Source organism: Bombus vosnesenskii, unplaced genomic scaffold, assembly GCF_011952255.1.
Source record: "Bombus vosnesenskii isolate JDL3184/JDL3185 unplaced genomic scaffold, Bvos_JDL3184-5_v1.1 scf7180000013302, whole genome shotgun sequence".
Taxonomy (NCBI): Eukaryota; Metazoa; Arthropoda; class Insecta; order Hymenoptera; family Apidae; genus Bombus; species Bombus vosnesenskii.
In genome coordinates this window covers 1756526-1783947 of record NW_022882951.1, presented here as the reverse complement: position 1 = coordinate 1783947, position 27422 = coordinate 1756526, and positions in this window count along the sequence as shown.

The window sequence follows — 27422 nt, the reverse complement described above, 5'->3', positions numbered from 1 at the left end:
TATCGTCTTCAACGCAAACGATAAAAATGATTAAAGGAGAGGTGAATGACGGAAAAGTACGAAATTTCCTCGACAAAATGCAATTTCACTCGTTTCGTTTCAATTATTTTTCAACCTACAAAAATATTTTTCGCGTTCAGATGCATTCGGTTTTACGTTGCACCGCGATATTCCAGCACACCGAAAAATGTAATCGAATTAGGAAGGAACAACAAAATAGAAGAAAATAACATTTTTTCCGAACGAAAAGTAGAGAAACGTAGTAACGAATCGTAATCGGCGTGCGTGTAAAACGCAATATCAGAATCGAAAGCGGCGAAAACTCGATCTCGCGCAACAGAGAGTGGAAATTCGAGGACTACGCTTAAAAATGGTCCCGATTTTACTCCTGCGGAACCGCGAAACGCTATTTCACCGTGTGGCCAGCCTTTTTCCTCTCGTTCGTTGAAAGTTATTCCCCTGTCCGCCTTTTTCCAGTTCGAGTTTCGATTTATGATTTGTCGAAGCCTGCGACCGAGCAACGCCTTCCCGCGGAACGCATCTGCATAACACGGGCGTCGCGACGCCCAGCAACCATCGAACGAGCAACAATGCGATAACGAACGACGTACGCGATCCGATAAAAACTCCATCCCACGATTACTTCTGCATTACGTTCGATTGAAACTTTCTCGGAAACGTTTACTAGGAAAATCCTACGCGGTTCTCTCGAGGATTATAGTTTTATTCGATAGCTGAAGAAATGAATGAATTGTTAGGCGATTTATTCTAACGCGTTCGATACGAGATTCGTTTTTAATATTACACTTGCGATTATCATTCCGAATTTGATTTTCGTCTCGCGGATTGTTACTCCGTTGAAATGTTTCGCTGTCGATTTTTATTCCATGGAAGCGTTTATTTCTCTCTAATCGCAAACGTGGTAAAAGATCTTGTCCTTTTATTTTTCATTTTTTATTATTTAAATTTTATTGGGATTTTATTGGGAATATTTTGTTGGGAAAGATTGGGATTAAATGCAAAAAGTTATGCCGTAGAAGATTTGGAAATATCATGAGAAATATTGTCTTTTGTCCCTATATCTTTTACGCTTTGCATATAATATTGATATTTAATATTTTCATTATGGAAAATTGTAAATGTAACAAGGAAATATTATTTCTATATTTTACACATTCTGCGGAAGAATCTGGAGAAGAAAGTATTATAATTGATGTTCCGTGTTATATGAACCTGTTTGTGCTATAGAAGACCATAATTCTGAATGATCTATTCGGCGAGGAATGGCAAAGAATACGATGGCCATAATTCTACGAAGGAACAAGATTACTTTCGTTCCAACAATTTTCTTTCATACGTCGAGCATTTCACGCACAATTTCAGATCGTCAAGACAGTCGAGTTATTTCGTATTTCGATGCTTGAAAAATTGGAATAGATATGCCACTCTGGTAAATACATCGGACGTAAAATAAAATTTCAACCATCTACGATTCGATTGTGCCTACCAGGAAGAATCCGTAAAACGTTCCTTCGCTAATCATAAAATGATCAAAGGAAAGAAAACGCAGTTGTTAGTTTCTTTTACAGACCTCGAGTAACGAGGTAACGACGAGACATTCTTCTAAGCGGAAATGTTTAAAAATAAAGTCACTAGTCGACCAACTGGCGAGAACAGAAATCAAAACGAACAAGTCGGGACGAGAATCACACCGCAGGAATCACAGAGACTTTCCTCCGAAGGTTCACTCAACTTGCTAGAGAAACAGGAGGTCCAGAATAAAAGAATCGCAGTGCAAATATACAGTGTCTACCATACAATAGAACCGAGCGCAGGCTTTCTGACCTCGTTTCCAGATTGTCGAGGAAATCCCCTCTCACGGAAGATTTCATTGAAATCTTTCCGCGAAACGCGTATTATACAGTTTACAAATTTCCTAAGCCATTAACCAAACACCTACGCCCTTCCATCGAATTTATTTCAATCTCTCGTTCTTCTGTCTCTTGCTCGTCCACTGCGAAAATAAAGTCGAATTAACGACGAAACTTAAACTTTTAATTGAGCGTAAATTAGACGATCGACTACTCACGCGCCAGTAAAAATTTACCCAGTTTCTCGTTCTTGCACATCCTAAAAGGTTCATCTACTACAAAAAATGTCCATTGAAATTTACAAAAGCTGGACCAGAAATTACCAAGCACCGGAACTGCAAAATCAGGTATATCATGCCATTATACACGATCCTCCGTTCTCCAATTAACGACGAAATTCTGGCATAATCTTCCAGTGAAATCGCGCGAATCCCACCGTATCCGAAACGTGTTACCAAAAACAACGTTCTCAAACTGGCGAGCTTAACTAATATCCGGAGCCATCGAGCGTCGTCTGTCGGCCATTAGCACACGGTCGTGCACCGCTTCCGGCCGAGGAGTCGAGTTCGCGTGAACAAAAGCGGTTCGCCGTGGCAATATCGTTTAGTTCATTGGTCGGATGTAGCTGAGACCTGCGCGCCACGCGACTGATTACATTTGGCCGCCATTTCTAATTAAATAATTGCGCTCCTACACAGCCAGACAGCACTAGAAACAGTAAGGGATGGATAATAGACAAAGCTGTACACACGTCGTTCGACGTATCGAACCTTCGCGCGTTCCCATGACGTTACATCGTATCCACGTCCATTTAAACGCGACCGACGTTTGTTATCGGCGACGCGATATTCCGTGCGTTTCGTGCGTCTGAAAACAGCCGTAAATCCGCGAGGGAGACGATGGAGAGCGATCATAAAGCCGGCCGTGTCGCGAATTCCACGGAAAAATGCCGCCCCGTTATTGGGAATCGCTTCGTCCCTGCACCTGCTCTCGTCGGCCCTCGAGTGCCCTCCTTTGTTCGCCGGTCGAGGGTTTACCGATTCCCAAAACTAGAAGATGGAGTGCTGGGTTTCAGATACAGAAGGCTTTGATACGTTGTTTCTTAACACTGATTCGTAGCTTCTCTTGTTTTTTTTTTTTTTTTTTTTTTTTAGCAGTCTCTTTAATGTTACGTTTGTTAGAGTTGACTAATCGTCGTTGATTTGTAATATCGTAGTTAATTCTGCCGCGTCCTTTACGGATAGTTTCAATCCATAGTATTATTCCATCGTTAAAAGATTCAAATTGATTGCGTGAAACGAAAGGAAGAAGAGTCGATAGCAAATGAGATAGTTAATTAATTGAGAGATCTTAATATCGTGTTCCAATGTGAGGAGTTCTAGATATTTCCTCGACCAATTGACGAATACGTATCGTCCTCTAATTAATTAGGAAAAACGAACGAACAGATTCGATACCTATGGATTGCACATGTATACTACCATTGATAGAATGAAAATCACATGTACCAACTCATCTCTATGACTTTATTAAAACCATGTAATGTGGTTCGATATGGACAATCGACTAATACAGTTTTAACAAATCCATACATTTTTGCTAATTTCTTCTTATTCATATCGTTTCGTGTCCTTTCCATAAATTTCCAATATCATTTCAAATAATTCCTTTCTATTTATATCTCGCGTAACTACTTCTTCTCCCATGTTCGTTTGTTTCCTATAAATCCATAAATTTCGAATAACTCGGTGCTTCAAAAATAGCATCATACTTGGGCTGCTTCCGGTTCCATTACCGCATCGTAGCAGCCTCCATCCGCAACCGTCGCGTCGTATCGAAATAAAAAGCAAAGCAACGCTCGACTCTTTTAAATACAAATAAGCAAACCTCGAAGACGTATTGCCGTATTCCTTTTGCCTGCATTTCGACGCGAAGCAAAGACAGACGGAAGCGGTCGATCGAAATAATATGAGAATCAATTCCACCGCTGGCTGACGCCCGTCTTGCCCGTTCAATTGAAAATCAATTTAGTCGAGGCTGATTTTATTTCACCGTCACGTTGCATTTTACCAAGTTCGATCGAGAAAAGGGGAACAAAATGCACGAACGAAACGCTCGAGAGTTTCTCTTCGATACGGCCTTCGAACTAATTGTTCTTGCCCAATCTACCGGGAAAATTTCTTTAATGGAACGCTGATGCATAATACATAGACTGGCGGCCATTTGAAAAATGCCGCACGCGTAAACATTCGATATTCCTAGGAAATAAAATTCGAAAGAAATTCGCTTATCGAATTTAACGGCACGCAACGGCGCTTAATTATCAGTCTTATCACGCTTAACCTCTGTGTACCACTATCCTCCGTGAAACTTCCTTCGGATCAACCACTTTCCAACGAATCTCGGTTCGAGTTAATCGCCGCACGATGTAACTAGCGACGTGACGACGACTTCGTCTAACTAGAGCGAAGGTTTCTGCGGATGACGGCGTTCTGGCACGTAACGTTCATGCGGAAAAAGACGATCGAAGAAATTAAGCACAGACACTCGGAGAGACAAAATTAAGAGATGAGAAAGGGGTGGAAGGTGGAGTGAAATTTGAAATATCACGTGACGCGTAACGAATATCGTTTCAAAGAATGACAAATATAGAACAGAAATATAGAACACTATAAGGACAATCTTACCGTTTTCGAATTACAATCGATTTCAGTTTCTCGAATTTTGGACGAAGCTTAAAAAGTCAACAAATATCAGAGATATTTCATTATTTCGTCGTTATTCGGAACTCGAGACAAAGACTTGTTTTAACCCGCGCCAGGAAATTGTTAACTCTTTGGCAAGGTACTACGAAGTAGGAAATAACTTGGCCAATTAATACTTAACAATTCTAAGAACAGGCCGGCTGATTAAACCAGGCGAATATTGCTATACGTTTCTTTAAGCGTGAATAGAACGAAGCACAACAAGACGAGGCGAAGGAATCTAGAAAAATGAAGAAAAAAGAAAATAGAAAGAGACAATGAGATAGGATAAAGGGAAGATATTAAATAATACTTCGTACGGGCGCAACAGGAGTGTAATTGCGAGTACAGCATGCTGCACGCTTCGAATAACTGCAATCCTCTAATTAGAACGTAAGTACTTCCTGTAGCAGTGAGTACGGCTAACATTTACTACCAAATAATAATTATCATCCGGGAATTTTCATTTTATTAGTAGATGGAGGCTGGATGTAGCATCGAGGCTCGCATTGAATAAACGAGCTGAAATGCTAAACGAATCTACGCTAGTACTTCCAACGAAAGGAAATTCCAGCCAATTGGATGTTAATCGCGATACGTTTACGGTAAAAGAATCACACGCGGCATAATAATCGCGGTTTAACGTTTCCTTATTACCACGAGTCATTAACCCGATATTAATTACTCTTTTCCATATCGCTATCTTAACCCAGTAGCCGGCATTAAATTTTTTTACAGCCCCGTCAAGATGGACCGGATAATCGCATAAAGCACCATTATCGCACTTTACACCATTAACTTAATATTAATGACGCTCACGATACCCGATATCTAGATTAACTCACCCCGTTATTAATTATACTTTCGCGACGTGATTGATCGAGAAGAAATTCCGTGTCGATTATTAAAAGCGTAACATTAAAAACGGAATTACGTTTGTTTCTACAGTTGTACATCTGATTGAAATTACAAGATTTATGAGAAAAAAGAGAGAGAAACTATCCTAACTATACCATTGAGAATTTCCTTTTTTTTCAGATAAACTAGAAAAAAATATAGAAAAAGATAAAAGAGAATAGCGAAGTGAATCGAACGTATTTGTAAGATTTACGCGGCTATTAATTACATCTTGATAACGTAATTGATCTAGAACAGAGATGAAGTTATATTCGTTTCGTATATTTGTAATCGTATTCGTTTTATATTTATCAGCATATCTGTTTCCACAGTTTTATTCGATTAAAGTCGAAGATCGTTATACTTCTTTTCTCCTTTTCTTTTCCACGTAGAGCAAAAAGTAAAAGAAGACAATGGAACGAATGGAATGCACTCGTAGAAATGATTTACGTTTCGGCACAGTGAATGAAGAGCAAGCATCTGTAATCTCCAATAATGAACCAACCGCAAGATTACCGGACTGTATCATGATTACACAGTTTCCCCGCAACATAATGAGATGGAACCCAATTGAAGTTCCGCTATTCAAGTCGGACTGCGTATAAAGCGGATGAAACCATATTTACTGAAGAGACTATATCACTTATTAATGATCTGATTGTTAATTGCATGGCAATTAATTGATAGGGGAAACATATTATGGAATCCCTGTTCTTCAATTATTCGCGGCTGCTAAATAGAATTATACATGGTAGAAATTTTCGATTGGAACGAACGAATTCGTGAAATATTTTCCTTATTATTGTCCTTAAGTCATTTCGCAGTTGTTAATACCGGACAATTAAAATTTAAAAAATTAGAAGAATGAGAATGGCTAAAGAAGCGTTTCGAATTTTCCTTCTGCATCAATTTCAAGATACGTTTTCTGCTGGTCAAAGAATCGGAAGCAGCTTGCAGCATTTAGGTCTTTTACGATATAGTTCAAAAGAGGTCAGACATAGATATCATAAATATCATATATTTCGTGTCATCACGCGTTACTTAATTCGTATAGAAAATAAATAACAATAAGTTAAAAAGACACAGTTTTTGTCCAATAGCAGACGTGAAAGTAATCTTGGCGATAAACGAATAATTATTTTCTAAATCATAATTTTTCGTTGTAAAGCTTCTATTCTAAATTCTTCGCTATTTTATCGTACCGATCAAACAGCCAGTAAAATAGAAATTCCGGTCTCTGATCGTAAAATATTCGATGAGTTCGTTGCAGTACAATTCGGTGTACGAAAGAGATTACTATTAGGAGCGAACATGCATAAAAGTCTATTCGTCGAATTTCTTGATCAAGACACTTGATCAAGACACAGATCAAAGAGTATCAGGATGCAATCAGCCAGTCAGGATGATCCGTAACCCGATAGTACTCTGTAACAAGAACGTGCTTCAGATCAACTTGTTCTCGAAACACAGGCCGACGTTGGTCAGCAGCACACAATGGTCAGGCATCCATTTAATTAGCGCAACCGAACGCGCTCTTACGCACCCAGCTGATTTCGATATCGTCGACGAGCCTGCGGACACGCAATCTCGTCCGAACAATTCATCAGGATTAATCCTGGCTTCATAGACGTGGCGTCGGTTCCAATGTCGCGACACTATTATGTTGTACAGTGTCGCGAGTGGTCGCATTACTAGAGATTCATTGTCGACAATTACCTTGGGCTAAGAAGATTGTGTGGGATAGTAGCTGAAAGACATGGTTCGTTTTGGAGACGACGAATCTTCTTGGTGAGCGAATGAAAAGCGTGAGATGGAGAGTTTCGTTATTTGATAATTCGTTTCGGAGAAGATCGCATATTATGCACATATACATGCTACATATAAATATGTATATACTTTTTTACGAGTTTCACTAGATACCAATCCTGGCAAATGTGAATATCTTTAATTATACCTGCAGCTTTATATATAAAACACAACAGGAATTTTTCATTCTATTTAATTAAAGAAAAATTAAGGTCGAAAGTGGAGGTAAACGTATAGCTGGTGTTACGAGAAACGCTGATTGTACAGCTTGTTTAATCATTTCTTTTTGTGTTTATATTAACACATGAAATTATTGGATATTGTTGGAGAAAACGAATTGCGAGTTAAAACTTATTTCGGACTGTCCATTTGGTACTAGCGTAGTTTCCAACCGAATTCATACACCTGACAACGGTATAAATAGATCCTTTAGAAACAATTGAGTTTCATATCGTTGCTGCACAAATGAAATAAACGGAAAAGACCGAAATTATGGCGTAGCCACTTTCATAATGATCGAAACAGTTGGACGAACTTTTCGGTTGAATAATCGAGAACATCGCGTGTCTGGCTATAAATTGTCGATACTACTGAAAGAAGCGTTTCTACCAGTCGCTAGTAGCCAGCGAGATGTAAAGCTATTCATTTCTGCAAATCGATAATTCCGTCAACGAACACTGTATAAATAAAAAATGAAGGAAAATAGTAGCGAAAACACTAACGCAAGAACGGGATGTAGTTTTTCTGCTTTGTGCCAGTCTCTTGACACAAATAGTCGGAAAAGACTACTGGATCTGCTCGTGGCAGAAATAAAACATTTTCAACACCAATGATTCTTCGCATAACGTATTCACTACGTTGTGAAGAGACACGCGCTGTTCAACGAATAAAAGTTAGCCGGTGGAAACTTCTGAACAAATTCGCGGATAAAACAAGAGAATTTCAAGACTCGCATGACTCTGACAAGAACGAATTCTCCACAACAGCGGTAATGGACCACATTTCCCACACATCTAACCCTTCGAGCAAACATTTCTGGAATAGAAACATTCATAAACCAAGCCGCGTACGCATCGTTACCACCGGTGAGAAACAACAATTCCCCGCTGGTCTAAAAACCCCGTATATCCGTTTAGCCGCATTCATAACACCCCGTGCAATCTTGGAAAGTCCCTTATGGCTAACTGACGAGGCAACGCCGGCGAAAACACCAGCGGCCATCAATAAATAACACTGTCCATCTCGTAAACGTGGTATCACGTACACCGATATCAAGTCTAACGTCAACACTCGCGTTTCAACGGCGTAATTATAATACAGTCGGGTGCCGTATCGTAGTGCAGTTTGCATCCGACAAACAGTACCAGATAAACCACTCCGCAGAGCTGGAGACGAGTTTCCTACGTGGCTTCGAATCGATATTTTTGCATAATTCAGCTGTAATGTCTGGCCTAAACGAACTGCCTGCATCTCCGAAGAGTCTACGAAAATTACGAATCGTTTTCAAGCGATCGTTGAAGCGATCTTCGTACGATATATGACTCCGTCTGCAGGTATTGGATTATTCTTTTTTTTTTCTTTTTGACAAGATGTGTTTTAATTAGGAAATCATGGACAACCCGAAATGTATATCGTTTTGTAATCATCGCAGCATGCGATGCAACGCTGTGACACCGTTAAATTGATTTTTGAAAGTCGATACGCGATGATAAAATTGGCGTTTTTAATCGGTATGTTAAATTTTAATAAAGCGCGGATTTACGCTACTTAAATTGTAATTAACTTTTTTATATGCATATAAAGTTACCACAAATTGATCAGTGTCGAACATACTTACAAATATACAATGTAAAGCATTACAATGGTAATGTTGATAAACTGTGATATGTTGATTTGAAGATACCATACTTAATAAAGCCCCTGGAAGCTTCAAACTTAAGCATTACAGTCTTCATAAAATAATCAGGAAAATATTTTTACAACGATGTAAGCTATAATTCCTGTCGTTCGACGATACCGTGACTGAACAGTAATCATAATCTATAGGTAGAGGAAGAACACGAGGGACGCAGGACAGAAAGTTTGCGTGGTCGGAATGGCGCCGGCTCGAACAGTTTTCAACTTCTATAGAGGAAAAATAGTGGTCACGATGAGTAGTAAAAAAACGCGAAAGTTGTGCACGAACGTAATTGCAATTGCCGATCTGTCGTACGATGCGTCACCTGATTGCTGATAAAACTATTTTCTGGAATTAAAAATTACGATAACCGCGTGTTTAACGTGAAATAATAATAAATGGAAGGCTCGCAAGCCTGCATCGGACCCAAAGGATGAGATTTTAATCGTACATTCATCGGAGAAAATTTTTTTTCACTCAGTTAATCGGGTTTTTAGCTACGACAAAATCAGCTTTCGTATTATATTGGTTCGGAATTCAAGGGAGTCCCGAACAAGTGCACGCAGGTCTCATAATCGGATCACAAGCGACTCGCAACCATTGTATTATGATTGTTAAATCATCTCAACTACGTTATTACGCGGTTTATATTTTATTGTCTGTTGGCTTCTACGATCTTTCGTACAAGAACATAGCCACGATATTTACGAAAGTCGATAGCTAATAAGAGTGAAATTGTGATAATCTAAACATGTACACTCCTTTCGAATATAAAATGGCTTGTATCTCGGTTTCGTTTCAAGTTTAAATTATTTAAAGAGCAGATTCGAAGGAACAGAGCTTTCCGCGATGAATGTGGCGTACGCTAAGCGGTTTCAAACGACCTCCCACGATATCACTATGTCGGACTGACCGTTCCAGTCACCCGACATAAATCACAAAAAAATGTTCGGTCTGTTACGAAGCACGAATTGAAAGGTATTTTAAAGTTAAAAACTTCGATAAATCGCATTTGAAAAATATGCAGATCGCTACCTGTATTGTACGCTACAAAATTAGTAGAGAACACGCCGAAACGTTGCTGCTAAACTATAATCGATAACGTAGGAGATTAGACCGATTATTAAGTGAGAGCGTATTAGTGTTTTAGGTGTACTTTCCATCCATATTACATTTCTTTAGAAATATACTCGTTTTTGCTGGGATATCGTCGGTACGCTCTTACGTAACAGACTTTATCTATGAAGTTGAATTGAATCGATCTATAATCGTCCAAACAAGCTATAAACTTGCATTTCGAGGAACAGAAAGAATTTCAATTTCAACCGTGATTTACGATAAAGTTACATCTTATTTTTATCAAAGCGAACGTTTAGCGATTAATTATAAATTAATAAAATTTAAATTATGTCTAAGAGTTGTTCGAAAAGTTCCTAGCATTTGTTGCTGTTAATATTACGATATTAATAAAACAATCTATGATATTAATCTACGATATTAATAAAACAGTGGAACATTGACAGTGAGATTGGAGCGTTGTTAATCGAACGCACAAACAACTTTCCGAGCTGTTTCTCGTTGAACGAAATAATACGAGCAAAAATTACTCGTGCTGTTTCTCCAAGCGAAGGCAACGTGGCGTTTGTATGCAAAATAACACGTTAAGACACTATGGAAATAGAAAGAAAAGGGGAAGGGAAAAAGGTAGGAGACAGACGGACGATCGTCGTCGATCACGATTGCGTGATCGTCTCCCTGGAACGTTCGCCGGCGTGGAGGGCGATGACAGGCTGTCGACGAACCAAGGGGAGAGGAGCCATGAATCTTTGAACACTTGGGCGAAGCTGCAGGGGTCGATGCCGAATTATGAAACTTTCATTCGACCGGTCGACGTGTACAAACGTTTAGCGTCGAAAACGAGGCAATTTTTGTGACAGACTGACGAGATAAAGAATCCACAGATGCTCTTGATTTAAAGGATTTTTAGGTGCAATCAAATATGGAAGAGATAGAAAGTCCGATAAATTCTAGATGAAGCGATAAATGACATTTTTTATGATTTCTTGATATTACGAACGATAACCACTTTTTTTCGTATCGTAAAAGTAAGTAGAATATTTGGAAGAAAGTTCTAATTTAAATATTAGGAAACTAAGAAGAACTTTTAATGTTCTTCGTATAGAAATTAGGTAGAACATTCGGAAATATAAAGATTTAGATAACAGTTTTTTAAAGACTACTGCAAATATTTTATTCTCTGAATTCTTTGTTTTAGTTTTGTTAATAAAATTTATGAAATTTTTAGAACTTTAGAAAATTATTCAAACTATAAAGTGGGAAATTTCTGTTACTTTCCTGTAAGGAATTTCATTAGAATTTAAAAACTCTGAAAAAATATTATCTTCGTAATCGTTCTGGCTTCAGCGTATGCGTGATATTTTACTTCTCTACCTTTTTCACTATGCGGCTTCGATTCGATTATCAATATTCATATTCGAACACATTTCATTGTAAATTACTTTCCATATCGGTAGTTCGATCGATTTTTAATACGGGTAGGCTAATAATTGCAGGTTGATGAATTGGAGCAGGCGTTAAAGCAGGCTTTTAGAGAAACAAGAAAGCTAGTTGGATGAATTTAGTACAGTCATTAAGGAAGGAAAGGCTGCACTTATTAGCGGAAGAAGAATCACCCTTCATCATGGTAGCTTGCGGGCTACAAATAGCAATACTCGGTTAAAAATAGATTCCTCCATTTGGGTTAAGAAACAATCGATCGTATTCCTTAACTAAAACCATGCTCATAAAATCCAACTTAAGTCACCTGAGATCGAATCTTATTTTAAATTTGCTTACACCGTATATTTCTATTTTCTCTCCCAGTATTTTGATCCTTATCGCATGAAATTATTCCAAGTGCTACAAATCCCAATAAGAATTTTTTAATTTGTTCGATAATCCAACAGTGTGCTAACAAAAATAAGAAATAATTTAGAAAGTGTAAATTTCAAGAAACAACGCATATTTTATGCAAAATATGAAAGAACACGTTGAATGAATTGGAATTGGAAGTTTGAAATCTTCAAAATGAAATTCGGAATGGTCTGATAAACATGAAAAGACGCTTGGAGACTACGAATCTCTGAAAATGTTTAATGTTTTAACCGAAAGAGAAACGCGTTACGATTTTGATAAATTAACAGAAGTACGAAAGCATTCGTAGATTATAAATTATAGATTATAGTTTATAGATTACAAATTGCAGAAAATATGAAATACTTTACTCAAAAGCGAGGCAAGTAATTAATAGACCGGTGATTGCCAATTCGATCTCCGCTAATAATAAGAATTAACCTTTTCGTTTCTTTTCCCTTACTTCTCCATATTTTCCCTCTTATTTTTCCCCTTTCTTAATCTTTTGAGTAGCGTAGCAAGTTCTCTTAAACTCAGTGGGTCGATGCGCTTTTCAAGAATAAATTAAAACGAAATTTGTTGAAAAGTTCCTTTAGTGCGGCAACTGGCGCGCCACCGACCCATAAAACACCGAAGCTCCTTAATTACTTTTCTGATTTATATTATCGGTATAAATATCACTTCCAGCCTGGTATTACGAACGTTGCTTGTTAAAATAAATCATAATCCAACGAAATAGAGGACACGTGGTGTTTTGTCGAAGCCAGGACCATCCATGTCCTATCCTCTTGACACGTTGTCATGTCACGTCAACCGGATCTAGTTAATTAAACGTGATTACCTATTTTCTAACGATCCAACCGACCTTCACGAAAATTGGCTTTTTACAGCCAGCCTCTTTCGTCTTCGTTACTCTCGATACGTGTCAATCGCCATCTTTCGCCCTCTTTCGCTATTTTCACGATCCTCTTGCTAAAATATCTTTCATTATTTTCGTCCATCATAACTTGATAGTTTCATTGGAAATATTCCAGCGAGTCCAATTAAGAAAGATATACTCTGACAATAGAATCTCACGTCACTCATAGAATCTTCCACTAGTTTTGTAAGGAGATATCTTTTATCGTTTGTCTCAATCTAATAGAATAATATAATAAAATGATACTGACTAAAAATGGATCGAGTTTCTGATAATTTAACCGTTTGAATCTCAGGGGTCTTTGAAAAAGCAGGGTCGAAAAACCCCGAACATCGCGATAGCGCTTGTGTCTTAATCGATTGCGAAGAGAAACAAGCAGCGCAATAGCGCTCGTCATATTTGTTATTTTTATGAAATTCGTCTATAGTATTATATATGCGTACTATTAGTTTATAAATATTTCGAGTTTTGATCCATAAAAATTATTCACAAGGTTACAATGAAATACAAAATACCGTCGGTCGTTCGTAGCGTTCAAATGTACTGACATTTTTCGACACAAAATCTAAATAGCGCGATCGCGCTGCTTGCGACTCAAACGGTTAAGTAGGACTTTGCGTTTAAAACCATACGCCAGGCAAATAAAAGTTGGAAAAGTAGAACTTGCGTGTTTTTATATGCAAAAATCAGAGAAACTACTATCGACTTACTAGTTTGGATTCTTCGAATATGTCACAACGTCTGTTCAACGCTATTATTACTGCCGATACTAGTGTTTCGTACTATCTTGCAAATTTAGTTAAAAATCATTTTATTTTTCCAGTTATTAAATTCGAGAATTCAGTGAATCGTTAACTTTCCTCTATAAATACAGATTCTTTGGTCTAAAAAAAAAAAAAAAAAAATTATAAAGATTCAAAAAGACAAAGGGCCAGCCGAATACACGCTAACAAAAACAAGAAACTCTTTTGTAAGAGCTGTTGCATTCGCGAGACGCGACAAGGAAGAAGAATTAACGCCTCTGTGTTTCTCAGCCGGCTCGGAATAAATCGCAGGACGGCCGATATCGTATCGAGCACCGACTTCTATTCTCATTTCGGGAATGGAATGCATCGAAAACAGGAAAGGCGTGCGATCGGAATAAATTTCGTAGGAAGGAACGCGAGCCTTTGTCAGCGGCGTCATTTTTCTTCGAGGGGATTCCCTCGCGAATCGTGACTATGTATTAAAACGGAAATCGATGCATTTAGATACTACCGACCAAGATTAATTGCAGTTCGATCTCCGTTCTTCTCTACGAGAATATTTTTCGCAAGACGTAGTGTATCGATCAGGTTCGCGAAAATTTGATTCCTTCCGATGTTTCAACGAACAGCGAGATACGGATTATGAAGATGGATAAGAGTATAAGCGAAGAAATTGGTAAATTTTAATAGGCGAGTTAACCTCTACGCTGTGATATTCGATCATTGTCGAACTTTATCGCGCGTGTATTTGGCAAAGGATTTGATCGTAATATGTTTTCTATCGAAATTTACTCTCTCACGCTGTAGGAATCGACGAGGATCAATGGTAGCGTAAGAAACGCAAGACAAGTTGAAAATAGAAAATTGTTTCATTCGAAATTATTAGGTTGCCCGAAAAGTATCTTTCTTTCGCAAACGTGTTTTTTACAACAATGCACCTCCATACAAACGTGAAAGCAAGTCTGTGAAATATCGCGGTGTTTATCTCGATAGAACAAAATGGATCGTAATTCGACAAAATAATATAAAACAAAAAACGTTTAATTAATAATATCAAGCGATAGTTGAATGAGAACTTGACTATGTTCGAGGAAGATCGAAATTGATCGAGAAAATAAAAGACTCGCGCGATGTGAAGCAAAAGACGATGCAGAAACCAGGTCGACGATCACTCGTTAATAGGACGCGGTGAAAATTCGTACAATTGTAAAATCGATACGATAGAATACTTAATTTTAATTACATATAAATTGAACTGAGAACGTAATGACGTGAAATTGTAATAATAGCCTAATAATATGTAGGTCTGCTTTCATTTTCAATAAGTTTAACTTTTCCAGTTTGCATACTTTTATAGAACATAATTGGTTGGATAGAAAGAGGAATTTGAAATGTGGAATTACGATTAGTACTAGCTGAAACTCGATAACAGTACATTTTGCCAGTTACCGAAGAGACAAACTGGCAAGAAACAAGTTTGCTCGCTCGGTGAAATAACTTAGTAGAAGCTCGAGAACGAGACGAGCTTGCAGAACCATTGCGACTACTACCGCTCCGTAGAAGTTGTACGTTCGATTCGTTTGCAACTCTTGGATCTCGATGGACGTGAATGCTGAACGTAATATTTAGCGACGTTTATCGCTCTGCTCTACGTATTTCTAATATGCAACTTTTACTAGAGGAAAGTTGATATAGAGCTGTTCGAATAGAAACTCTAAAAATACCTTGTGAAACTGATGATCGCCATTATCCAGTAAATATGCCACGGAATCGAAGTTATAGACTGTAATTTTCTCTTTACGACATAGAGAAAGTGATGTAATACGACAGTGTGCGAAGAATCGAGTACAAAGAGATTAAAAATAGCAGCAGCAATGAACAAAATTGCGCTAGCGATATGGAATATCGCAACGATATTTTCGAAACTTCGCCAGTCTCTGCTAAATCTTTCACAGCGATTATACTTATCCAGTCTTCGGATTTTCTTCGGTTGATGATTAAGCGATTGAACAATTATGAAGTTGGTCTTTTCTAAATTACGAATCGTAAAGAGTGAACAGTCGAAGGAGCCGCGTACTTTCAGTCACGAGGCTTCCTCTTTAAATCGCAGCTTAAATCACCGATCAGGCAGCGTGTGTCACTTTAACGACCGGCGAAGGGTTGGACCAATTAATTCATTGATCCTATTTATACTAATCGGTGAACGATGCAACGATGCAGCCGACTACACAGGAAAGAAAAGAGACGGAAAAGTAACTGGACGATCGTGCACAGGTTAAAGGGCTTGTTTAAACGTCCGGAAGTTCCGCCCTTTGACCATGTTAAATCTGTTCGCGTTAAATTACTATTTCCAATTCACGAGCCAATGATCCAGCTCGTGTGTTTCACGTTCGAGCATACGTACTCGCGAAAGTATTCAAAGCATTCGAACACTTACCACAGAAAATTTTTACGAATGTATCGCGTACACGTATTGTACGAGAATTTCTCAAATCTCACTAGCACTGTAGCGTAGACACGACTGTGACAATTATACGCTGGTACAATTTGAAACTAATCGAAACCGATCAATAAATTAACACAGGATATAAATAGCGGTATCGAATATGCAATCAATGCTGAAGATAATCCAACTAGATACACATACTTTTTCTGACTACTATATATGCATAAAAGATTTCTAGGTATACCATAAGCGTACCAATACTTTTGTAAAAATAGTAAACGCATGCGACTTTTCCGTATTTCGAGCGACGAAAAAATGGAAATGTATGAAACTTTTTCTATTTCAGTTCTTATTATAAATCTAAAAATTTCGTGCGAGAGACGATGCTGGTGAATTTTCGAAAAAATTCGACTTCAAATACCCATAATTATATCCACACAGGACATCTAGAAATATGTACACAGGGTGTGCCAGACATAAACCGAAAGGGAACGATTCACTGTGGCAAAGTCAGTAGAAAATGTAGAATGATAATTTTTTATACAGATTTGCTTTTTGAGAAAATCGATTATGGAGTTCCGCTCACTTGACTCGTATTACTTTTCTATTAAAGTCGATTTTATCGAAAACGAAGCCTTGTATCAAAAATGGTCACTCTACATTTTCCATTTACTTTCACTTTGCATCGCAATTTTACGTACACCGTGTATATAATCGAGTTAGAAGTTTTGCACAGCTGATTATATTTCAAGTATTATACGTTCTAATTTGGATTGCGGTTTAATTAGGAATTTCAGGAATTCGGTTTGTTATAATTGTCCGCGATTATTTCTGCCATACAAGCCTGAAATCTGGTCTTATCTATTAATAACAATTTCATTACAAATTAACGAAGATTATAATTATATCCCTGCGGCATGAAATTATTAATAATCGGATCAAAGTTTCGTGTGTCTGTACGTGAACACGTCGAGTTAAATGTTGTAAAAATATCTACTGACGGAAATGCCGACTTAATTAGCAATTACGTATCCTTCCGCAGACACGTTTAACTAATTTCCAAGGAGGGTGCTGTTAAACTTCGCGCCACCTGTGAATTTCTAAGAGTCGGTGTAGTTTCTTGTTAAATTAGCGGATGAATTTACTCGTAAGTAGACGTACATAAGTAGCGTGTAATATATCTAGTATGTAATACGTAATTACATACAAATTAATTAAATAAATTGCACATAAATCTCTCAAATTCACTCCTAACGTACATATATACATAGTTCTTACATATGTCAGATATTATTGCATTAACTCAATATCAAAAATATCTCTGAAACGTTTTCGCATGTATATTTATTTTATGAAGAATCGAATGCAGCCGTCGCTGGATTAATTGATATTATATTGATATGGTTGTTAAATATTAATCACAGTTGGCGTAATTACTTAAAATATAAGGTATTTTAATGGTTAGACATTTGTCAAATTTTCAGACGAGGCACAAGCTGTGCAGGATTAAAAATCTTGATTAATTTATGGCAAGAAAAATTTAGAGTTGGATAGTGAAGTAGAACTTGCAGAAACAAAGACAGATAGTCTTCGTACTATTTTCTCCTTTTGTATCTTTCTTGCCTTACTTCCTTCTGTTTCCTTTTTCTTTCTTTTTCTACTACCCTTTCATTTTCTTTTCTTCTTTCCCACCCTTATCTTCCCTATTTCCACTTCATCTCCTTCTGCGTCTCACTACTCATTTCCCTTCGTTTCCTTTTCTTCCTTTCCTTTTCTTTTTTCCTCCCTCTCTCTCTCTCTCTCTCTCTCTCTCTATTTATCTATCTATCTATCTCTATCTCCTGCCTCTTTTTCCTTCTTTTCACATTTGTCCTTCTTTCTTTTCTATTTTTTTCCTTCTTGTCTTTTCACCCATCCTCTTATATAAGATATGTATGTACCACTTACGCCGATAGATGCAACCCATGCAAACACGCCAGTTATTTGGCACAAGGTAAGCTTAGAAATGGAAACACGAAATCGTTTATAGTTTTAGTATTCTGGTAAAGCAATAAATTTCCAACGTGATGATATAACCAGAATGAGCTTAGCTACTTCTCTTCTGTTCTATACCTGGCTTTACCACGTCAGCCAATACACAGATAGAACGATAATAAATATAAAGATTGTAAAAAGATACACTTAACTACTGCGAGCACGAAAGTCTTACAATTAGTAACACGATGATTTAGGAAACGAGTTAACATCGCTCAGTGACTAACGAACCATTCTAACTACGATTCCATCGTACGTCGCTACTGTTAAATTCACTTTGAACAAAATAATGCTATTTTCGCTTAACGGTAGAGGTAATAAATGCTCAGTTGTCGTATTTTGAAATCATGAAATCAATTTAAATTAATCGATTTTAGTCCATATCGAATTTAATCCTCACACGTGTAAATCTGATATAATTCGTTTTCCAATAGAAATGGAACGATGTAATAAGAAGCAAGAAATTCCTAACTAAAAAGATTATTCGAGAAATTAACAGAAAGCGCGACGTGTTAACTCGTCTCGTACCTTTAGCGAATTAAAAAGTCCAAATAAAAGTTTTAGTAGCTTGGTGATATCAAGCCATTAGCAATCACTAAATTAGCACGTAACAAGCAAGATCAAGCAAGGGCATCTTTGGCACTCCACTTGTCCAACTGTTACCTCGACTCTCGATCAAACTCACTTTAGGACAACCCGTACGAGTTCACGAGGGACTAACGACGGCCCACTAATTACATCCTGCTCGATATCAGTTATCACGTGGAACGTCACATTCGTAATTAGTAGAACAGATTTGTGCGCGAGACATTATTCGAGCAATCCGTAATGGCTGATTACCAAATAAACATTAATTACTACCGTCGTCCGTTACAGAATGTCGAAGCGTCGCAACGACGCCATTCGACGATCACTTTGTTATCAATGTGTAATTAAGGTTTTTTTCCATCGTTGATTTAGACCAACCCACGGGAGTCAACCCGTCATTATCGCGTGATTATGCTTTCAACGTTCTCCGTTGGAGCAGAATATGTATGGAACTTCTGAAGTTTCTTCTTATACGGTAAATAATTAATTATCCTTTCTCGAATATGCGTCGCGGCTACAATGTTCTTATACAATTCCGCGAATTTCGAACTTTCGAAACTGGCAACTTTCGTATTTCTATTTTCTCGTAGTACGTGAATCGTTTTTCAAATTTTCGTGAAATATTTTCATACGTATGGGAATAATAAAAGGAAAAATTCGAGTCTTTGTTAGTCATTAAAATTACGTTACCGGTATATACAGTGGCCAAGAAAAATATTAGAACGTCCTTATCTTTTAATGAGGCATATTTTTATCAAGTTGCAAATTTCATTCTCGTAGTATCAAATTTTTGTAGACACGTGAAAGTATTACTAGCGAAAAATACGTGTTTAATCCCTGAAATGAAGGGAAAATTTTTGGCAACATAAAATTAATTAACAATGAGCTGAATTTTAAAATTACTTCTCCGTAGAATGTAAAAAATACGATTCATAACATTACACGTCTGAAGTATTAGTCATGAAATAGAATAAAATTCTCTAATAAAGCCTGGCTCGTCCTACGAAAAAAATAATTACTTTCCACTTCTCGATAAAAGAAATAAACAAAAAGAAAGAAACAGTGCAACGAGAATGGTGGAGGAATACCGTCTGAACTGTATCCGGAACACTTTCGAAACTTTCAGACCGACAGAACGACAGCCAATAAACGATCGACCGCGAGATTCAAGTTCCGCTCGAAGCGACGTAGAAATTTAATTACCCTGCCGTTGGCAGTTGAATATTATACATAGCTTTCCTCTAAAATAGCATTTTCAGCGGCCGCGAAATCGCTCACAAAGCCGCCTTCGTTGGCGCATAATTAAGCACGCGACACCATTCTATTCCAAGTTTCTCGAACGATCGACGACGATATAACGACATAATATTTAATCGAGAAGAGAGGGAAAAAGAAATTAGATTATAACTGTGAATCGACATTCACCTGGCGACTAATTAATTCGATAGAACGCGACAATGATTGGATATACGCTGTGATCGCGTGTGACAAGCAGAATCGTGCGTGAGTGGGCGCGACACGGAAAGAAAGGTAATAAAAGCATAACTGTCCATTAGACATTAAAACAGTGGGTTTATCCTGCGCGCTGGTCGAGTTGCCTCGCCTTTTTATTATTCACGATTGAATTTTGATCGTGGGTCTCGAACGCTCTACGTTCGTTTCTCTTCTATTTCGTTTTCCGCGGTCCCTTTTTGCAATGGCTATGTAATGAAAATGGATTATCGAGAGATTTGCGTGTTGTTATATTGGAAAATTAAGATGCATTCCTTTTACGAGATATTAGGTTGTCGGAAAAGTTTCTTTCGTTTTATGAGGAAATAATAGACGCACGTTTTTTGTTTTATATTATTTTGTCGAATTACGTACGATCCATTTTGTTCTGTTGAGGCGAACACCGTGACATTTCACAGACTTGATTTCACGTTTCTACGAAGGTGAATTGTTGTAAAAAACACGTTCACGGAAGAAAGACACTTTCCGGACAATCTAATACATAGTCTTTTGAAACGATTCTTTGATCGTTGCGATTCTTTCCTTTTTGTTTCTCAATTATGGTGTCTTTTGCACTGGCTAAGTAAACAAAAATTATACGAGAGGCTGTTGTGTTCTTATTCTGGAAAATCTTAATGAATTTTCTTGTGAAATTTATAATTTTCTATATTCTGTGGACTCTTCTCTTTTTGAGAGGAATAGTTTTCTTGTGTCGAACGAGTAACAAAAGATACTCGATTTTACTGTTATCTTGGGAAATTTAGAAGGGTGCTTTTGGTAAAATTTATAATTCGGTTGAATGAAAAAATTCTTGGATCGTAACGAGCTCGAAGACCTGAGAGAAGAAGTTAGTTTTCGAGATATCTTGAGTGGCCTTCCAAACAATGTAGAACGACGTTCTTCTCTGCCTCTCTTCCTTCCTTCGGTCTAACTTTTCTTTCAACCTAGAGTCTTCCGTTCCCTTTTGTGACCCATGATACCTCCTTTCTTTCTGCAATTTTTTGCTCTCTCACACTTCTCCGATCCCAAGGATCTCTTACTTTTATTCTGTTTATACTCGCTGATAAGAACACACCGAAATTACCATTTTTAATGAACTGTTATAGAATTTCACTGACCAGTCAACGGCCCGAATGATCTTCCATTTGAAGAATCTTCGATATTATCTTATGTCTTAACGTTAACGCAGAAACGATAAGTAAAAAATGAAATAAAGCTTCTTCTGAAACAAAATTATCTGCAGTGTTGAAACAATACGTAGGATATTTTAACTAAAGGGAACGACATGGATAATGTAGCTTAGAATTAAGACAGCAATTAGCCACCATCGTTAAATTATTCGAAGACATCGTAGACTTTAAAGGAATTTCTCTCTTTCTCTCTGTCTCTCTCTTTGAAAATTGGAAAGATCAATTCAGATTTCAGGTAGCGTTCGAAAAATTCACGTTACATCTTGAAAATGTACTCGTTCGAAATTCAACATAGCCGGATATTTATACAGGGTGGTTGGTAACTGGTGGTACAAGCGGAAAGGGGGCGATTCTACGCGAAAAAAGAAGTCGAAAATATAGAATAACAATTTTTCGTTTGAGGCTTTGTTTTCGAGAAAATCGACTTTGAATTTTCGCTCGGTACGCGTGCACTTTATCGCGTCTTGTTATAGCGGATCTCACTGTAGATTGTTGTCTAGATGGATATTATCGCAGTTTAAGTTTGTTTTTGTCGTAACGGAAAATTAGGAATACATAATGAAATAATATGAAGTAATCAAAAAGTTTATTCTTACAAAAATTGCTGAAAATGTTGCAGTGAGATTCGTTATAACGAGACGCGATAAAGTGCGCGCGTACCGAGCGAAAATTCAAAGTCGATTTTCTCGAAAATAAAGCCTCGAACGAAAAATTTTTATTCTATATTTTCGACTTCTTTTTTCGCGTAGAATCACCCCCTTTCCGCTTGTACCACCAGTTACCAACCACCTTATATATTTAAATGGCCATTCATTTTTCATAATGCGTTTAGTTACATAGGAGAAATGACAAGTATAGATGGACAAGTGGCTTGTGAATTTTTCACGTGGCTTAAAACACCGACGAATGGAATATCGATGACCTGTAAATGGCCTTTACGAATAGGAATTTACGCCTACGCGCTTTAAAACACTGGACGACCTTTACAAGGAGCCCTTTGCAAATGTTTAGAACCTTCAGAAACCTTCGTACGCGCGGTTCGACAAAGAGCAAGAAATGGAACAGAGCTGTTAGGTTGTCCGAAAAGTTTCTTTCGTTTCACAAATGAAATAATAGATGCCCAATATTTTTTATTTTATATTATTTCATGAATTTATGTATAATCCATTTTGTAGTAATAGAATAAAGTGGATCAAACGTAATTCGATAAAATAATACAAAACAAAAAATGTGCATCTAGAATTTCCTTATAAAACGAAAGGAACTTTTCGGGCAACTTAATACACAGGAGAAGCAAAAAATATTCGCTCGTACGAATCATATCGATACAAAGTTATACTTCACTCGAGGTTTCGTACGATTTTTCAACCAACCTGAAATTCACCGTCACGCGATACAGAATTTTTGAAAGCTCCGGAGGAACAATGATGGCGACCAGAGGAAGGTTGTTTTACACACGAGAAACGAAAATAGCGCAGGAGTAAACGGCGCCTGGGCGTCGATACGCATCGGCTGGTGACTATACTCGCGGAAAAGCCGCGCGGAAATAGGACTGCGTCAGCTTGAAACTTGAATGAGCGGGAACGGCACTCTTTTCAGCGTTACGGCTCGTAATTCCGAGCGCTATGCGGTTTTCATCGTAAGCGTTTGCACGAGCGACGAGTTTATTAGCGGGAGATGGGTGTCTCTTATCGTGCTATCCCTGATGTAGGGAAATGTAGATACAGTAGCGTGCAAGAGTATTAGGTTATCCATGATAGTGATCTCGTAATGGCCACTAATCATATCTTTAGCACTGCATCTATCAGAATGGTCGAAACGAGCAATTTATAATATTTCACGATGGATTATCACAAGTCTACGATCATACATTTGTTGTTTAGAAATTTGAATGATTTTTTTAGTAAAGTATACGTATAGATGAATGCTTGTCTCTTGCCTGAACGCAGAATCAGAAATGGGCAGTTTCGACTTTATCCAGCTCATTTGTACATTTGTATCATTTTTAATTATGTAGGAAAATTGGAGTTTCAAACATAATATCCATGGTGTAGTCTGTTTTAGAATAATAGAGAAAGATGGACTAATGTTCGGCCAGGTGTCTAATATTGTCAACGCGTTGCACAATGCTGCGAGTGATGCACTCATTCGTGGATCCGGTGAAGTGGTTTACGGCCCTCTGGCCGCACATGCGACAATGTGGACGCAATATACAAAATGCGTAAATTGCTGTCACAAAGAACGTGCCGGCGAGTAGATGCTAAGAGCTCCGTTGCATTTACGCGCTTCGCGTCTCGTTCCATGTAATATTTCGTTCGAAATGCAACGATAATATCGTAAAGTTTAACCTACGATACTATTCGTAGGTATCTGAGCACTGTATTCGCCTAATTGTAAATATATAAAATATGATTCAAACGAATCTCTTTCATGTAATTTCGATTTTCGATATTTTCTGAGGCAACGATCAATAGAAGTTTCGCTCTTTCCAAGGTTAGTAGCTGCTGAAAACGGTATTCATTTAATTAAAAGGGATAGAAGAACAATAAATAAAATTAGACGAAACAGCGTCTATCGAATTTATTTATTATAGCGTTTTCAGGGATATTCCAAATGTTGATATAGATTTTATGAAGCATTAGACGTTCGTCGACACTGGAACTACCAGTCGAAATGACTGGTTTAACAATTTTATTTTAAAATTCTTACTTCATATTATATTTTTTCTCCGCAATGATGTAATGACTTTTGCAGGGATAGTTAAAGGAATAATATAATAAACTTTAATTTTGTTTCGTTCATTTAGAATAAAAGTAATTTTGTATCATGGCTACTGATACCAGTACCAGTCAAATTGACTGGTCATTCTGTAGGGCACAGTCGTTGGAATAAGATTTGATTTCTCGTTTTATAAAGCAATATTTTTACAAGCTTTGAAAATGAGTAAGCAATTGGAAGCATCCGAATCGTTGCAAAAAAAGATCGTTGCAGTCGTTCGTTTTATTCCATTCCGACCTTATTCCAATTCGTTTTATTGATAGGTGATTTGATCCTGATATTCTATTTAGCGTATTTAACGATCCTATTTAACGTTAAGATATCAGATCTATTATCAAATACGTGTATTGGAAATATATTCACAAGGCTCGTATTTGTTACAAACCTTTCGTTAAGCTATTGCATTATAGTAATATGGTGATTGCTGGTATACCTCGATTACTAATTTATTTCCTACGTAGTAAATAAAAGCAATATTCACAACGAATGTATAAAGAAAAAAATGAAGAGGAGAATCGACTGAAAATACTCATTGTTTCTAGAACAGTACAAATCAAATTAATTACTCGAGCAAATTAAAACGTTACCGCCATAGCGTTGGTCTTGGGGTACCTGATTCCAGGAGGAAGATAATTAAATCTACGAGGAAAGCAAAACCAAACGTCAAGGGTCGCGAGAGTAGAAGCATTTCCGACCACTTAATCGCGCCAAATGTTTTCTTTCCAAGTTGAGACAAACCCCCGTTCTCTTCTCGTATCGCGAAAAGCTCGAACGAACCAGCTGAAAATTTCGCCACGGGACTATTTTAGATTTTAATTTAGATATCACTCCGTACGTTGCCACAATGCACCTTGTGATATCACGAACGGCAAACAGATTGATCGAGCTAACAGATCACCACGCTTCCGGAAATCTTACGAAACGAATCTACGCTATTGCTAATATTTATTGCATTAATCAAATATTAAACATACGCATCGGTGTTGAACATCGATCGTTCAAAGTTTACAAAAATCTCTGATCGATTAATTCTTATGGTTGAGAGGAATTAATCATCGAGAAGGTTGATTTAATCGCCTGATTAAATTAGTCGCTGATCGGTATTAAGATCATTTCAGATGGTTAATCGTTGGTCGTTGATTAAAACTGGTAATTAATAAATTGAAGATCAGAGGAAATAAACGTGGTACGTTCGCTTCTGCCGATTTTTCAGAGTTTAACGTTAAATTAGATTTCAGATTTGTTGCCTTCGTGATTATTCAAAATATTTAAAATTGCTTGACAGAATTAACGTCGGTTTTTATCAAAACAGAGACATGTACGAAATATCGATCATGAATCACCGATTGTTTTTAATCATGATTTGTCGAACAGCTATTCAATATACATAAATTTGCGAATTATATTACAGATATATACGCGATATCTATCTAAATACCGTTAATGGCTAAAGCTGATTAACACTAGATTTGAGGTTCGATTCAAACATTAATTTCACAAGAAGAATTTTAGCAATTAATCCAATTGATCCGATTAATTGTGGTATTTTAATTACGATCGATAATCAAATATTTCAATTGCATTCGCTAATCGTTAATTTCGTAAAATATTGTTCAACGATAACTTATATCTCTTTTATTATTAGTGTTGGGAGAATACAAATCGTAACACAGAGAAACAATACGAAATTACATGTATTATTCGTACATAGTTAGAAAGTTTATGACGAAAGTTTTTGCAGTAAATGAGAAATATCGCGTGTTTATTGAATCTAATTTAATAAAACAAAGGCTTGATTGATTTTTTAAATATATTTAAGAAGACTAATATTTTCAAGGCGAGCAGTAAAAAAAGATTTGTCCTATTTCTATCGACTTTGGTTTCCTTTATTGTATCGAATACACTGAAAAAATATGTACGCTCTGATCAGAAATTTTTTTTAATTTTTGAAAGAATATTCGACAAATTTAATTTTCATGCTTCTCGCGTGAAATTAACGAAGAACGAATAAACAGTGAAATAAATAAGATAATCGAGATACGAATGAAATAATTTGTTAGAAGCATCGTGAAAGTTACAATATTTTCAGTTGGTTTCCCAGCTTTTTCGATGCTCAATGATATAGAAAGTTTCTCGCGTGGTTCACGGGAAACAAACATCGAGAATCGTTGACCTTATCCGCTACTAATAAATCGACCACAGGTAGAGCTCCTAGCGAACCTGTCGGTTACAGTTACGATCACATTATGAAAACTGATGCTTTGCCCTCCACACCAATCCACGTAATACGGTGCAGCTATTTTTTCTGCAGCTCGAAAACATGCGTTCGTATCGATGAGTACTTACCACAGCTGTGTACTCGAATTATAGTTTATTTCGTTCGAATATCGTTGATTCGTGTTAGTCGTGATCGAAGAATTATTAACAATGTAAAATATATCGATTCGATGGCTCGTAATCAAATTTGTATCATATACTTAAACGTTAGATTATTCCATAATAAATATCGTTTCCAAATAAACAGCATAAATCTAATATTGATAAATTGTTAAAATTACATTCGATAAACTAATTTAAAATTGAGTAAATCATGAATCTGACGTACTAGGTAGCTAGTATATAAATATATTCCAGAATATGATACGTAGTTATTAAATAAGAGACGTCTGGTACATTTTATCTGGTACATTTTATGTCAGAATAGTGTTCAATTCTGTCAATTAAACGAGAATAAGAGATCCGTGTTATAATCTAATATCAAACTAGAAAGTGTGATTTAATGAATAAAATAGTAAATTATCAGGACAGAATTATTAGTTTATTAATGTTTTAAAATTTTAACAGTGTTTAGTTTAAAAGCTAATTATACCTACGTGTAATAAACGCTCCGTAGAATATTTATAGTTAGAATAATTAGACGGCCGTACATAAAACAGTAACCAAAAAGTATTTACCATGAACATTTCGTATTTACCGGGAAACCGAAACGTTATGACGAGAGGCAGGAAGTTGAAAGGAAATACAAATGAAATAACGCGAATGATACATTATATCGCTATTTGATTTCATAACATTCTCGTTAACATCGAAACAAGCAACGCA